The sequence below is a fragment of the Lathyrus oleraceus genome, chromosome 7 (assembly GCF_024323335.1).
Source record: "Lathyrus oleraceus cultivar Zhongwan6 chromosome 7, CAAS_Psat_ZW6_1.0, whole genome shotgun sequence".
Taxonomy (NCBI): Eukaryota; Viridiplantae; Streptophyta; class Magnoliopsida; order Fabales; family Fabaceae; genus Lathyrus; species Lathyrus oleraceus.
The window spans coordinates 184062585-184075736 of NC_066585.1; positions in this window are offsets into that span (position 1 = coordinate 184062585).

The window sequence follows — 13152 nt, forward strand, 5'->3', positions numbered from 1 at the left end:
GTTTTTCGAGGACGTAGGTCCGAATGTTAAGAAGAACCCATTGCCCGAGCATAGGAAGGCTGCAGTTAACATGGTCCAGGGTTGCCCTGGCAAATATAAAGTCATGTATGTCAGTCATATCAGGCAATCTTTAGTCGAGATGCATAGACTGTTATGTGGATACAGTCATTATGAGCATGACCATGACAGCTGTCGTGTGTGCACTGTCAACGAGAGAGGATGTCACCAAGTCAGGAAGGACATCCAAGAGATGTTGGATCAGGGTGTGATCGAGATACTTCAGAATCGTGATGAGGATGAAGTGAATTTATATCCCCTGTTTTAGGAATACCAGAACCTGTTGTCGTCAGATATGATGGTAGCAAGAAGAAGGTTTCTCCATCTCTTATTATCAAGCCAGCGGGCCCTGTCCCGTGCTCTTCAGAAAAAGCAGTTCCCTACAGATATAACGCAGTTGCGTTAGAAGATCGGAAGGAGGTGTCGTTGCCCTCCACTTCTGTTGTGAGTATATCTGATGTCAGTGGTGTGACCCGCAGCGGTCATGTTTTCTCGGTGCCGTCGAAACCCCAAGATGACATGAGAAGAACAACTGTTGTTAATCCTGCCGGTCCTGTGGGGACTTCTTCTCCTTCTCCGAATCCGGCACTTGTTGTTGATAAATTTACTAAAACTCCTGTCCCTGTTGGCCAGCATGGCATTCTAAAAGAGGAATGTGATGAGATGATGAGGCTCATCGAAAGGAGTGAGTATAATGTTGTTGATCAGCTGCTTCAAACTCCATCAAAGATATATGTCCTATCTTTGCTGATGAGTTCAAAGCCGCACCGCGAAGCTTTGCAGAGGGTGTTGGACGTGGCATACATGGATCACGATGTCACAATTGAACAGTTTGATAGCATTGTTGCAAATATAACTGCTTATAACAATTTGAGCTTTTGCGATGCTGATCTTCCCGAGGAGGGAAAAGACCACAATTTGGCTCTGCATATTTCCATGAATTGCAAAGATGATGCCTTGTCCATTGTGCTGGTAGACACAGGATCATCGCTAAATGTGTTGCCAAAATCCACTATGGCGAAACATTCTTATCAGGGGCCTCCCATGAGGCAGAGTGGAGTGGTTGTTAAGGCTTTTGATGGATCGAGGAAAACTGTGATTGGTGAAGTTGAGCTCCCAATCAAGATAGGACCTAGTGATTTCCATATCACTTTCCAGGTCATGGATATCCACCCATCATATAGCTTCTTGCTTGGCAGACCATGGATTCACGAGGCAGGCGCCGTGACATCCACCATACACCAAAAGTTGAAATTCGTCAAGAATAAGAAGTTGGTGGTGATAGGGGGAGAGAAGGCTCTCTTGGTAAGCCATTTGTCTTCCTTTTCCTACATAGATGCTGAGGATGGGGTTGGGACCCCGTTCCAAGCCTTATCTATTGCGGAGCCCTCTAGGAAAGGACCTTCTTCATTTGCGTCCTACAATAATGCGAAGTTGGCCATTGAGCATGGCGCAACTACTAGTTTAGGACAAATGATTAAGCTGGAAGACAATAAATCTCGGGCTGACATAGGGTACTCTTTAGGCACTTTCAACGAGCGCGGTTTATTCCAGAGTGGAGGTTTCATCCACACGATCGAAGACCAAGAGGCTGCTACTATAGTGGAAGATGATGCAGAGGAAGATTCTGGCAACTTTCTCATCCCTGAAGGAGTCTGCAATAATTGGGTCGCTGTTAATGTTCCAACAGTTGTCCATAAGTCCACGTAATGTGTTCACTTTTGTTTAAAAACCCTTCTCCCATGCCAAAAGGAGAAGTGATGACATTGTTGGCACATTAATACAATGATATTCATTCAGTAATTACATGTTAAATGTTTGTTTTCCCAAATTATTTTCCCTTTTTGGTTTTTGCATGAAATTGGTGATCACTATAAAACCATAAGAAAGAGAATAAAATCAATCTTTTCATCTGCATATTGATTTTCTTTGCTTGAAATCTGAAATCTCTTTTATATCCAAAATCATTATGCAGGTTGATCAAACCCATTGAACATAATGATCCAACATCATCTCCCAACTTTGAGTTCCCTGTATTTGAGGCAGAAGATGATGATGTTGAAGATATTCCTGATGAGATTATCCGTCTTCTTGAGCACGAGGAGAAGATCATTCAGCCACATCTTGAGAATTTAGAAACAGTCAACTTGGGGTCTGAAGATTGTGTTCGAGAAGTGAAGATTGGGGCACTCCTTGAAGAGTCTGTAAAGAAGGGGTTGATTGAGTTGCTACGAGAATATGTCGATGTTTTTTCCTGGTCATATGAAGACATGCCTGGTCTAGATACTGATATCGTGAAACATTTCCTCCCTTTGAAGCCCGAGTGTGTGCCTGTGAAGCAGAAGCTCAGAAGAACTCATCCTGATATGGCAGTGAAGATTAAAGAAGAAGTTCATAAGAAAATTGATGCGGGGTTTCTGGTGACTTCTACATATCCTCAATGGGTGGTCAATATTGTGCCCATGCCTAAGAAAGACGGAAAAGTCCGAATGTGTGTGGACTATAGAGACTTGAATAAAGCTAGTCCGAAAGATGATTTTCCTCTACCACACATTGATATGTTGGTAGACAATACAGCTAAATTCAATATCTTCTCATTCATGGACGGATTTTCTGGTTATAACAAGATTAAAATGGCACCCGAGGATATGGAGAAGACAACATTCATCACGCCTTGGGGAACATTCTGTTATCGAGTGATGGCCTTCGGTTTAAAGAACGCCGGAGCCACGTATCAATGTGCTATGACTACCTTGTTTCATGATATGATGTATAAGGAGATCGAGGTATATGTTGATGATATGATTGCAAAGTCGAAAATGAAAGTTGAACATGTAGAGCACTTGTTAAAGCTTTTTCAGCATTTGAGGAAGTACAAACTCCGTCTGAATCCGAACAAATGTACATTTGGAGTCCGTTCCGGCAAGTTATTGGGATTTATTGTCAGTGAAAGAGGTATTGAAGTTGATCCTGCCAAGGTCAAAGCAATACAAGAGATGCCTGCGCCCAAAACTGAGAAGCAAGTCTGAGGTTTTCTTGGCCGCTTGAATTATATTTCCAGATTTATATCCCACATGACTGCCACATGTGCGCCAATATTCAAGCTCCTCCAGAAAGATCAGCGTCATGATTGGACCGAGGATTGCCAGAAGGCCATTGACAGTATCAAAGAGTATCTGCCCGAGCCTCCAATCCTGTCTCTGCCTGTGGAAGGGAGACCATTGATTATGTACTTGACCGTTCTTGAAGACTCTATGAGTTGTGTATTGGGTCAGCAAGATGAATCAGGGAAGAAAGAGTATGCTATATACTATTTAAGTAAGAAGTTCACTGATTGTGAGTCTCGATACTCAATGCTTGAGAAGACATGTTGTGCTTTGGCTTGGGCCGCTAAGCGCTTACGCCAGTATATGTTGAATCATACCACTTGGTTGATATCCAAAATGGATCCAATCAAGTATATCTTTGAGAAGCCTGCTTTAACTGGGAGGATTTCCCGTTGGCAGATGTTGTTGTTTGAGTATGATATTGAGTATCGAGCTCAAAAAGCTATTAAAGGTAGTATCTTGGCTAACCACTTGGGACATCAACCAATTAAGGATTATCAGTTTGTTCAGTACGACTTCCCAGATGAGGAGATTCTGTATTTGAAAATGAAAGATTGCGATGAGCCTACGCTCGATGAAGGGCCAGAGCCTGGTTCCCGATGGGGCGTGGTGTTTGATGGCATTGTTAATCAATATGGAAATGGTATTGGGGCAGTGATTATTACTCCTTAGGGCACATATTTTACTTTTACATCAAGGCTAACTTTCAAATGCACGAATAATATGGCGGAGTATGAGGCCTGTATTATGGGTTTAGAAGAGTGTATTGAGCTTAGGATCAAGCATCTTGATGTTTATAGTGATTCGACCCTTGTTGTTAATCAGATTAAGGGTGAATGGGAGACGAATCAGCCTGGCCTCATCCCATACAGATATTATGCGAGGAGGATTTCAACTTTCTTTACCAAGGTTAACTTCCATCGTATTCCTCGAGATGAGAATCGGATGGCAGATGCTCTTGCTACGCTTGCTTCGATGATTATGGTGAAATTCTGGAATGAAGTCCCCAATATTACTGTGATGCGCTTGGATAGACCAGCTCATGTATTTGCAGTTGAAGAGGTGAAAGATGATAAGCCATGGTATTATTATATCAAATGCTTTCTCCAAAGTCACATCTACCCACCTGAGGCATCTATTAAAGATAGGAAGACTTTGAGGAGATTATCTGACAGTTTTTACCTTAATGGCGATGTGCTTTATAAGAGGAATTTTAACATGGTTCTGCTCAGATGCGTGGATAGACACGAAGCAGACCTGTTGATGACTGAAGTCCGTGAGGGTTCATTTGTTACTCATTCCAATGGACATGCCATGGCAAAGAAGATGTTGAGAGCAGGCTACTATTGGCTGACAATGGAGTCTGACTGCTGCAAATATGTGAAAAGATGCCACAAGTGTCAAATTTATGCGGATAAGATTCATATTCCCCCGACACTTCTGAATGTTATTTCATCACCATGGCCTTTCTCCATGTGGGGAATTGATATGATTGGCATGATAGAGCCAAAGGCGTCAAACGATCACCGTTTTATTCTCGTGTCAATTGATTACTTCACCAAGTGGGTTGAAGCGGCGTAATATGCAAATGTGACCAGGCAGGTGGTTGTGAAGTTTATCAAAAATCAACTCATATGCCGATATGGGGTTCCAGACAAGATTATTACTGATAATGGATCTAACTTGAACAATAATATGATGAAAGAGATGTGTAGCGAGTTCAAGATTGCGCATCATAATTCTTCTCCTTATAGACCCAAGATGAATGGGGTTGTTAAAGCTGCTAACAAGAACATCAAGAAGATTATCCAGAAGATGGTTGTTACGTACAAAGACTGGCATGAGATGCCGCCATTTGCTTTGCATGGTTATCGTACATCTGTCAGCACTTCAACAGGGGCAACCCATTTCTCTCTCGTTTATGGCATGGAGGTTGTGCTCCCCGTAGAGGTTGAGATCCCATCAATGAGAATCTTGATGGAAGCTAAGTTGACTGAGGCTGAATGGGTTCAGAGTCATTATGACCAACTGAATTTTATTGAAGAAAAGGGATTAACTACCATGTGTCATGGTCAGTTATATCAGCAAAGGATGAAGAAAACCTTTGATAAGAAGGTCACGCCTCGGGTGTTCCGAGCAGGTGACCTCGTACTCAAGAAAGTCTTATCTTTTGCGCCCGATTCCAGGGGCAAGTGGACTGCATACTATGAAGGTTCATACGTTGTTAAGAGAGACTTTTCAGGCGGTGCTTTGATTCTTACAATTATGGATGGGGAGGACTTCCCTTGTCATGTGAATTCAGATGCAGTCAAGGAATACTTCGCCTAAAATAAAAACAGAATAGCTCGCTAAGTTAAAAACCCAAAAGGGCGGCTTAGGCAAAAAATGAGCGTCTCGATGGATTGAAAATCCGAAAGGGCGATCCAGGAAAAAGTTAGAGACATAAAAAAATGAATATATATATATATATATATATATATATATATATATATATATATATATATATATATATATATATATATATATATATATATCCCGCTAGATTGAGTACCTCACCTTGGGGAAATCTAGGCAAAAATTAGGGATTTGGCAAGTAACTGCATCTTGACAAGACTTTGTTCTACAGTTGTCGTCTGTCAAAGATTCTCGCTCAGTCATCGTCAACTGAAGCTTCGAATACATTGGATTCAGAGTTGGTGGAGAAACGGTCATTATGTTCAACGTAGCCCTTTTCCAATATATATCACCAATTTCAAATTTGTAAAGATCCATGGAGTCTCTCCCTTTGCAGACTACCATTCTATCAAATAAATTTGAGCCTTTATCAAATTCTTGGCACTCTTATTTGTTTCTGCTTAACAAATGTTTGCATGTTTTAATTGATAAATATCATTGTTTTAAATAAAAGTTTTAAATAAACTGTTTTTAAACAAAGTGAACATTCACAATGATTGAAAGGATAAATGGAATGTCCTCAGTGCTCTCCCAAGGATAGTATGATCTCCAAAAGGGTAAGACATTTGTTCATATTCCTAGCATATTTTTATTCTCTTGATCATCTTTCAGGTTGTCTCCTTCGTGAGCGTAGAGAAGGGTGATATGTCATCAAGTCCCTAGAGAGTTTGGAGTTTTGGCCTTGATGTGTATACTTCTACCTCCATCCTCAGATCCCCAAGGAGGCTTAGTCTAGCATCTGTGTTTCATCAATTATTTGGTTGTCATCCCTTGTGTGGACTGGCCTAAAATCCCTTATAGATTGATAAAAGTTGATATGTTGTCTTTTCGAGGAAGTTGGTCTTTCCCTCAGCATAAATGGAAATCTCTTGCAGAGTGAGCAGGAATTCCCAGCATGAGTGGAAATCCTCAGCAGTTTGGCTTGTAGCCTCTCCTCAGCAGGTCGACTTGCAACTCATCCCTGGTAGAGTCGCTCACAGCAGGTTATCCCCAGTATGATCGCCTTCAGTCTTCCCCGTGGAGTTTCCTGATTAGAGCTTGACATTTTGTATTCCCCTACTTATTGGAAAGTTTCCTCCTGGAAGGTCTGGTGGTGGAGATGTTGTGTCTTTCCCCAGCGGAGCATTGGTTCTCTCTCCTTGTTAGAGATACCTCTCCAACATATGAAAGGAAGTGTTTTATTTGTTGAAATTTTTGTTTGGTGGTTGTTCCCCACAGAGGTTCATATCCTGTCCCCTGATAAGTTCCCCAATAGAGTTTCTTCTACAATGGATCTTATCCGTGATGAGTTCTCTAGTAGAGTTTCCTCTACATTGGATCATGTGTTTATTCAGCAGCGAATCCCTGGTGGTGACTCTATAGCTTCCCCCAGCGGAGTAATTTCTTCCTGCTCCCGACGACATAAATGTTTCTACATGTTCCCGAGAATCGTTGGAGAATCCTCATCATTTGGTAGTTATGACCTTTGCTTATCCCCAACAGCGGTACCTGATCCCCAGTGTTAGTCTTCTCCCCTGGAAACGAATCTGGTTGGTCCCCAGCGGCGATTGTTGTTTCCTGGTATTAGATGCTCCCCACCAGATTGGATTTTCTCCTGTGGGCCTGGCCTTCTCGTTCGAGATGTTATACCGGATGTCTGTACATTGATTCTTGGACCTGTTTGTGTTAGATATGTCTGTTTGTCAGCATTAATCATACACAAACCATGCATATACATGTATAACTATAGCATTCAGATATTCATGTTGCATTCTTTGCTGTATATCTTTGCTTGTTATCTCCTGTTATTGGTGAAATGTTCTTCCCCAAGCAGATGCTTGTGTCTGATCTCTCCATATAGAGTCAGCCCCATAGGCATAAAGTGTCTATCTTTCCTTCTATACTCCCCACTGAGTTATATCCTCGTGGATGATTATTGTTTCAGTTTCCTCCCTAAATATATATTGGGACGGAATTACTCCCCTGAGTTATATCCTCATTGGGTCGAGTCTTGCTTCACTGTGTCTCTCTAGTTTGTTCCTAGATTGACCCCTTCTTTGTTATTTCCCCTGCAATTCCCTGTGGTTCAGGTGATCAATTACTCAGTAAACAGTAATTGTTCATTCTCTCCCCAACGGAAGTTGTGGCCTTCTACCCAGTAACCGGTAGTTGTAAGTCCTATTTATGTGGTTTTCTACCCAGTAACCGGTAGAAGTAATCCCCTCTTTGTTGGTTATCTTTATCCAATATTTGGTATTGATATTCCTTCATTTTTGAGTATACCACCCAGTAATCGGTGATATATCTCTTGGATCATTTCTCTTGTCAATGTATCCCCAGTGATTCATCTTTCATTTACCCGTATTTGGTAATGATTGTTTCTCCTTTGGACTGGTCATCATTTTATGCCCAGTAACCGGTATCCCGATGTCCTTTCTTTTCGGTTGATTTATCCTTTATTAACCCAGTAACCGGTTGTGGATAATCGTCCATGCGAGTATGTTATTTACGTTCTGAAGGTAATAGATGATATATCTCATGCACTCTTCAGTCGAAGTCTTTTCTTCCCCAGTCGAGTAAGATTCGTATTTCCTTGTGGAATCGAATGTCCATCTTATAAGTCGAGTTTGCTTTTTCAGCCCTCCCTTCGGATGATGAGTGTCTTGGATATGTTCCCAATTCACGTCTGGTTGGTCACCTATTATATGCCCAGTAACAGGTATCCTTGGTGTTCCTTCCTCCTGCTCCCTATTATGACTTTTTGTCCCCTGTGGAGTCAGATTTTCCTGAGTTGAAATAAACTTTCTAGGTCTTCCTCGGGTATTTTGGATGATTGATATCTCTCACCCTTATACCGGTCTTAGATATTCTTTCTCTCTGAGCATGTTGTTCTCTCACCCTTATACCGGTGTGCGATCACATGTCTCTGTTTTGAGTTTTATTACCTAGTAACCGGTAATACCTCATTCGTTGCTTCCTCAACTGAGTCCTTAATGGACATCCCTACCTGAGTCCGAATTTTTATCCGAAGTATCTTTTGTGGATAGGGTTGTTGTATTGGCATATTCCCCAATACACGCATCTTTGCGTCAGCTGGAGTCTTTCCATTGATTTATTTTCATGGAATCCCTTCGTGTCTCCCAGCAAGTTTAAGTCGTGACCTACTCACGCATTTTACCCTTATTTCTCCCCCAGAGTCTCTGTCCTATTTATGAGTGTATTACTCTTATGGAATTTCAAATTCTCCTGATTTCTTTTTTCCTTTGTGGACATATATCTGTTAGGGACCAATTAGTACTACTTTTTATATCATTTTATTGGTCCCTTTTACCAAGCTTTGATGTAATTACACATTTTTATTCTTATTAATTTGTATAAATGCAATTAGATTTAAATTATTTTGTTTTGAATAGTTATTTCACAGATTTGTTAGTTTTGTAGAATTTTTAGATGAAAGAGCTTTTGGAATGCAACATCACAATTTGGAAGATTTTGGATGAAGCTTGCAAAGCAAGGAAGCTGGGAAAGCTTCATTTCGCGCCGCAAACCTCCTTCGCACCGCGAAGGCTGCGAATCCAGCAAGTTGATTTTGGGCCAAGGGTGCTGTCTTTCATGACCAGTTGTTTTGCCATTTTGGTGTCTGTCTTGGAATAGCTTTTCTGCTTTGGATGAAAATGATCAATTAAGGAAATGTCAACTCTTTTAGGATAGGAGAACACATTATTCTAAGACATTCATTATTATTCACACATTAAGATATATTTTGTAAGAGAGAAAAACAGAGTTTTTCTTCCATTGCATTTTGCTTTGTAAAATGATGATGAGGAGCTAAACTCCCTTTTGTCAAGATTGGAAGTAGTAGCTATTCTCATTTGTTTATGTATTCCATTTGATTTTTATATATGGTAAAGATTGTTGATGTATTGAATATTGTTTTGCCCTAAGTTGAAAACCAGATTTGAGTAGTCGTTGAAAGAGATTATTTGAGTCTTAACATAAAACAGATTTTCAAGTAGTGAATAAGTTGTAGAGATAGATTTATTCATTACTCTTCTCTGGTATCAAACATTAAAGATTGCTATATTGATAGTTAGGTGGAGAGATCGTCTAAGGATCAATATAGTGATTATCACAATATCATTTAGACATAAATGACTTTGAGAGGATACTTGAACATCATCAATAATCTTAAATCTATATAGTTATCATAAGGGATCATAAGCATTTAGAATAGTGAACTCCAATCTTGCCAAGCTTTTAAATTTGATTAAAACCATTTTACTATTTTTAGTGACATTTACTCACAAGATAAGTTGCCAAACAAAACAACTTTGTTACTTTTCAAACTTATAACAATTTGGATTATAGAACGGCGGTAATAACAACCAATCTCTGTGGATACGATATAAAAATATTTGCCGAAGATATACTTTTCAACAAATTGGCGTCGTTGTTGGGGATTGGTGTTCGATATTACAAGCATTGCAATAATTCATTGTTTTAAGTTTTGTTACTTTTATTACTATCCCTCTTTTGTTTCACTTGGTTTGTTAGTTTTGTAGATTCTAGTGCATGCGAGGAAAAGCTACCAAGGAGCAATTTCAATTTGATCCCGAAATTGAAAGAACACTTCGGAAGCTCAATAGCAAAACACGAAGAAGAAGGAAACTAGCCGAAGAGAGGAACCGGAGAGAAGAAGCATCTACTTTCGCACTTGTTCAAATCGAAGAAGTGGGTGTAGAGGCTTGTAAAGGAAACATGGCGGATGACAATCGTACCGAAATGTCCGCTAATAGTCCAAGAAGAAATGCTCAATTTGCCCGTGGAGGAAGAAATACGGAGATGAAGACTGGAATCCTTCAACTTCTCTATGCAAATCCATTCACCGGAATGGACCATGAAGATCCGTATACCCATCTCATCAATTTCTATGAGATTGCGGGTTCTACGGGAATTGATGAAACGGGTGAAGAGGCATTATTTAAAAGGATGTTCTCACACTCCTTAGTGGGAAAGGCAAAGGAGTGGTACCTTGATCAAGCACCGAGAGTGATGACGGATTGGAATTTGCTAGAAGAAAAGTTCTTAGAAAGATATTTCCCTCAATCCCGATTTATGGAAGCCAAAACGACTATTGCGGTATTCACTCAAGGAAGCAACGAGTCTTTGAATGAGGCTTGGGAAAGATTCAAGTCAATGTTGAGAAAATGCAAGGGACATGGTTTTGATGAGCTCACTCAAATCCATATTTTTCTAAATGGGCTCCAATCAACTCACAAAACACTTTTGGATGCTACCGCGGGTGGCTCTCTTATGTCAAAGAATGCGGAAGAAGCTAAAGTCATTATTGACCGGATGGCACTCAATGATCGTCAAAGTCAACATGACCGTAGTCCTTCACAACGTAAACCGGGAGTTCTTGAGTTAAATACCAATGACGCCATTCTTGCTCAAAACAAGCTACTCTCTCAGCAAGTGGAGTTGCTTACTCAACAAATGGCCAAGCTTCCACAGCAAATGAAGGAAATTCAAGGGTCTCAAGTTCGACATCAAGTAGCATGTTGCGAATCATGTCAAGGAGATCATCCTACTGGTTTTTGCCCTCCACTGGAAGAAGTAAGCTATGTGAATAATCAAAATCAAGGCTATCAAAGGAACAATCAAGGTTATCAACCATCAAGATTCAACAACCAAAATTTTCAGCAGCAAAGTCCTTATCAACACTCAAATTCTCAAGGCCAACAATCGCAGGGAGGAAATTCCAAGCTAGATGAAACTCTTCAACAATTCATGCAAGCCTCCATGGCAAATCAGAAGAACAACGAGGCAGCAATCAAGAATTTGGAAAATCAAATAGGTCAACTTGCGAAACAACTGTCGGAACAAACTGCAGGATCCTCTTTCTCCGCTAACACTCAAACTAATCCAAAGGAGCATTGTAAAGCAATTTTTACTAGAAGCGGTAGAGAGTTGACAAGTGGAAAAAGTGAGGAAATCACGGTAGAGAATGATATGGATGTTGTGTTAGAAAATGAGGATGTGGCTTGTGGAAAGGAGAAAGTGGCAGAAACTGCTCAGTTCGCGCCGCGAAAACAGCAAAACCAGCAATTGATGGAAGAGCAGCAGTGTGAAGCGGATATGAAGAAGGAAATTGAACCAAGAAAAAATAAAACAAGAGACAAAGGCGTGAATGTCATTCCAGTTCAACATCTACCCTATCCGCACGCACCATCAAAGAAGGATAATGCTAGACACTATGCACGGTTTATGGACATATTCAAATAACTTCAAATCAATATTCCATTTGCCGATGCATTAGAGCAAATGCCACGGTATGCAAAGTTCATGAAGGATATTCTCACAAAGAAAAGAAGACATGTGGAAGACGAGACAATCTTGCTCGATGCACGTTGTAATGCCATCATTCAAAAGACTCTCCCAAGGAAGGAATCTGATTCGGGCCGAGTCGTTTTACCGATAACCATTGGAGACACCTACATGGGTAATGGCTTGATTGACTTGGGATCTAGCATCATTTAATTCCCCTATACATTGTCAAAAGATTGGGAAATGTTGAGATCAAATCTACAAGGATGACTTTACAACTAGCTGATAAGTCTACCACTTCACCATAAGGAGTTGCTCAAGACATGTTAGTGAAGGTGGACAAACTCTTGTTTCCGGTAAATTTTGTGATAGTAGACATGGATGAGGATCGTGATGTTCCTATAATTCTTGGAAGACCATTCATGAAAACGGCTCGAATGATGATTGATATTGATGATGGACTAATGAAAGTGAGGGTGCAAGATGAAGAGGTAGCCTTCAATCTTTTAGAAGCCAAAAAGAATTTTAATGGTAAGTATGATTCTTTCCGAATCAATGCCACCAAGGAGGGACTAGTTGAGATCGCAAACCAGGTTCATGTTTCTAATCCATCAGAGAAATCTCTTATCGGAGTCTACAAAGTTTCGACCAAAAATGAAGGAAAAAAGATGGAAGCAATGTTGCATGAATTAGAGTCTTGTGGAGAACTTGTTTACCATGAAGAGACAAACAAAGGCTTGGATATGACAAAGAAAGTGGAAGAGCCAAAACTAGAGCCACATTTGAAGTATGTGTTCCTTGGTGATGACTGTACTAAACTGGTGGTCATTAGCAATACATTGTTCACAAAAGAGGAGAATCAATTGATACGAGTGCTGAAAAAGAAGGAAGTTGTCAAACTAGTAGAGGCCGGGATAATTTGTTCTATCTCCGATGGTGAATGGGTTAGTGTTGTGCAAGTAGTTCCGAAAAAGGGTGGCATCAGATTTTATCGAAGGTTCATCAAGAACCTCTTGAAGACAACAAAGCCCTTGAGGAGGTTGCTCAACAAAGTCGGATCGTGAAGACCGTTGAACCGTCAAGCTCTAAACGACGTTAAACAAAGCGCTTGTTGGGAGGCAACCCAACGTTGTAAGTCTGCATTTTATTTTTTCTGCTGTGTTGATTTTCTGCTTTGTTAAATTTTGTGAAATTGGGTTCTGTTTTTTTGCCACGAACTGAATGCAAA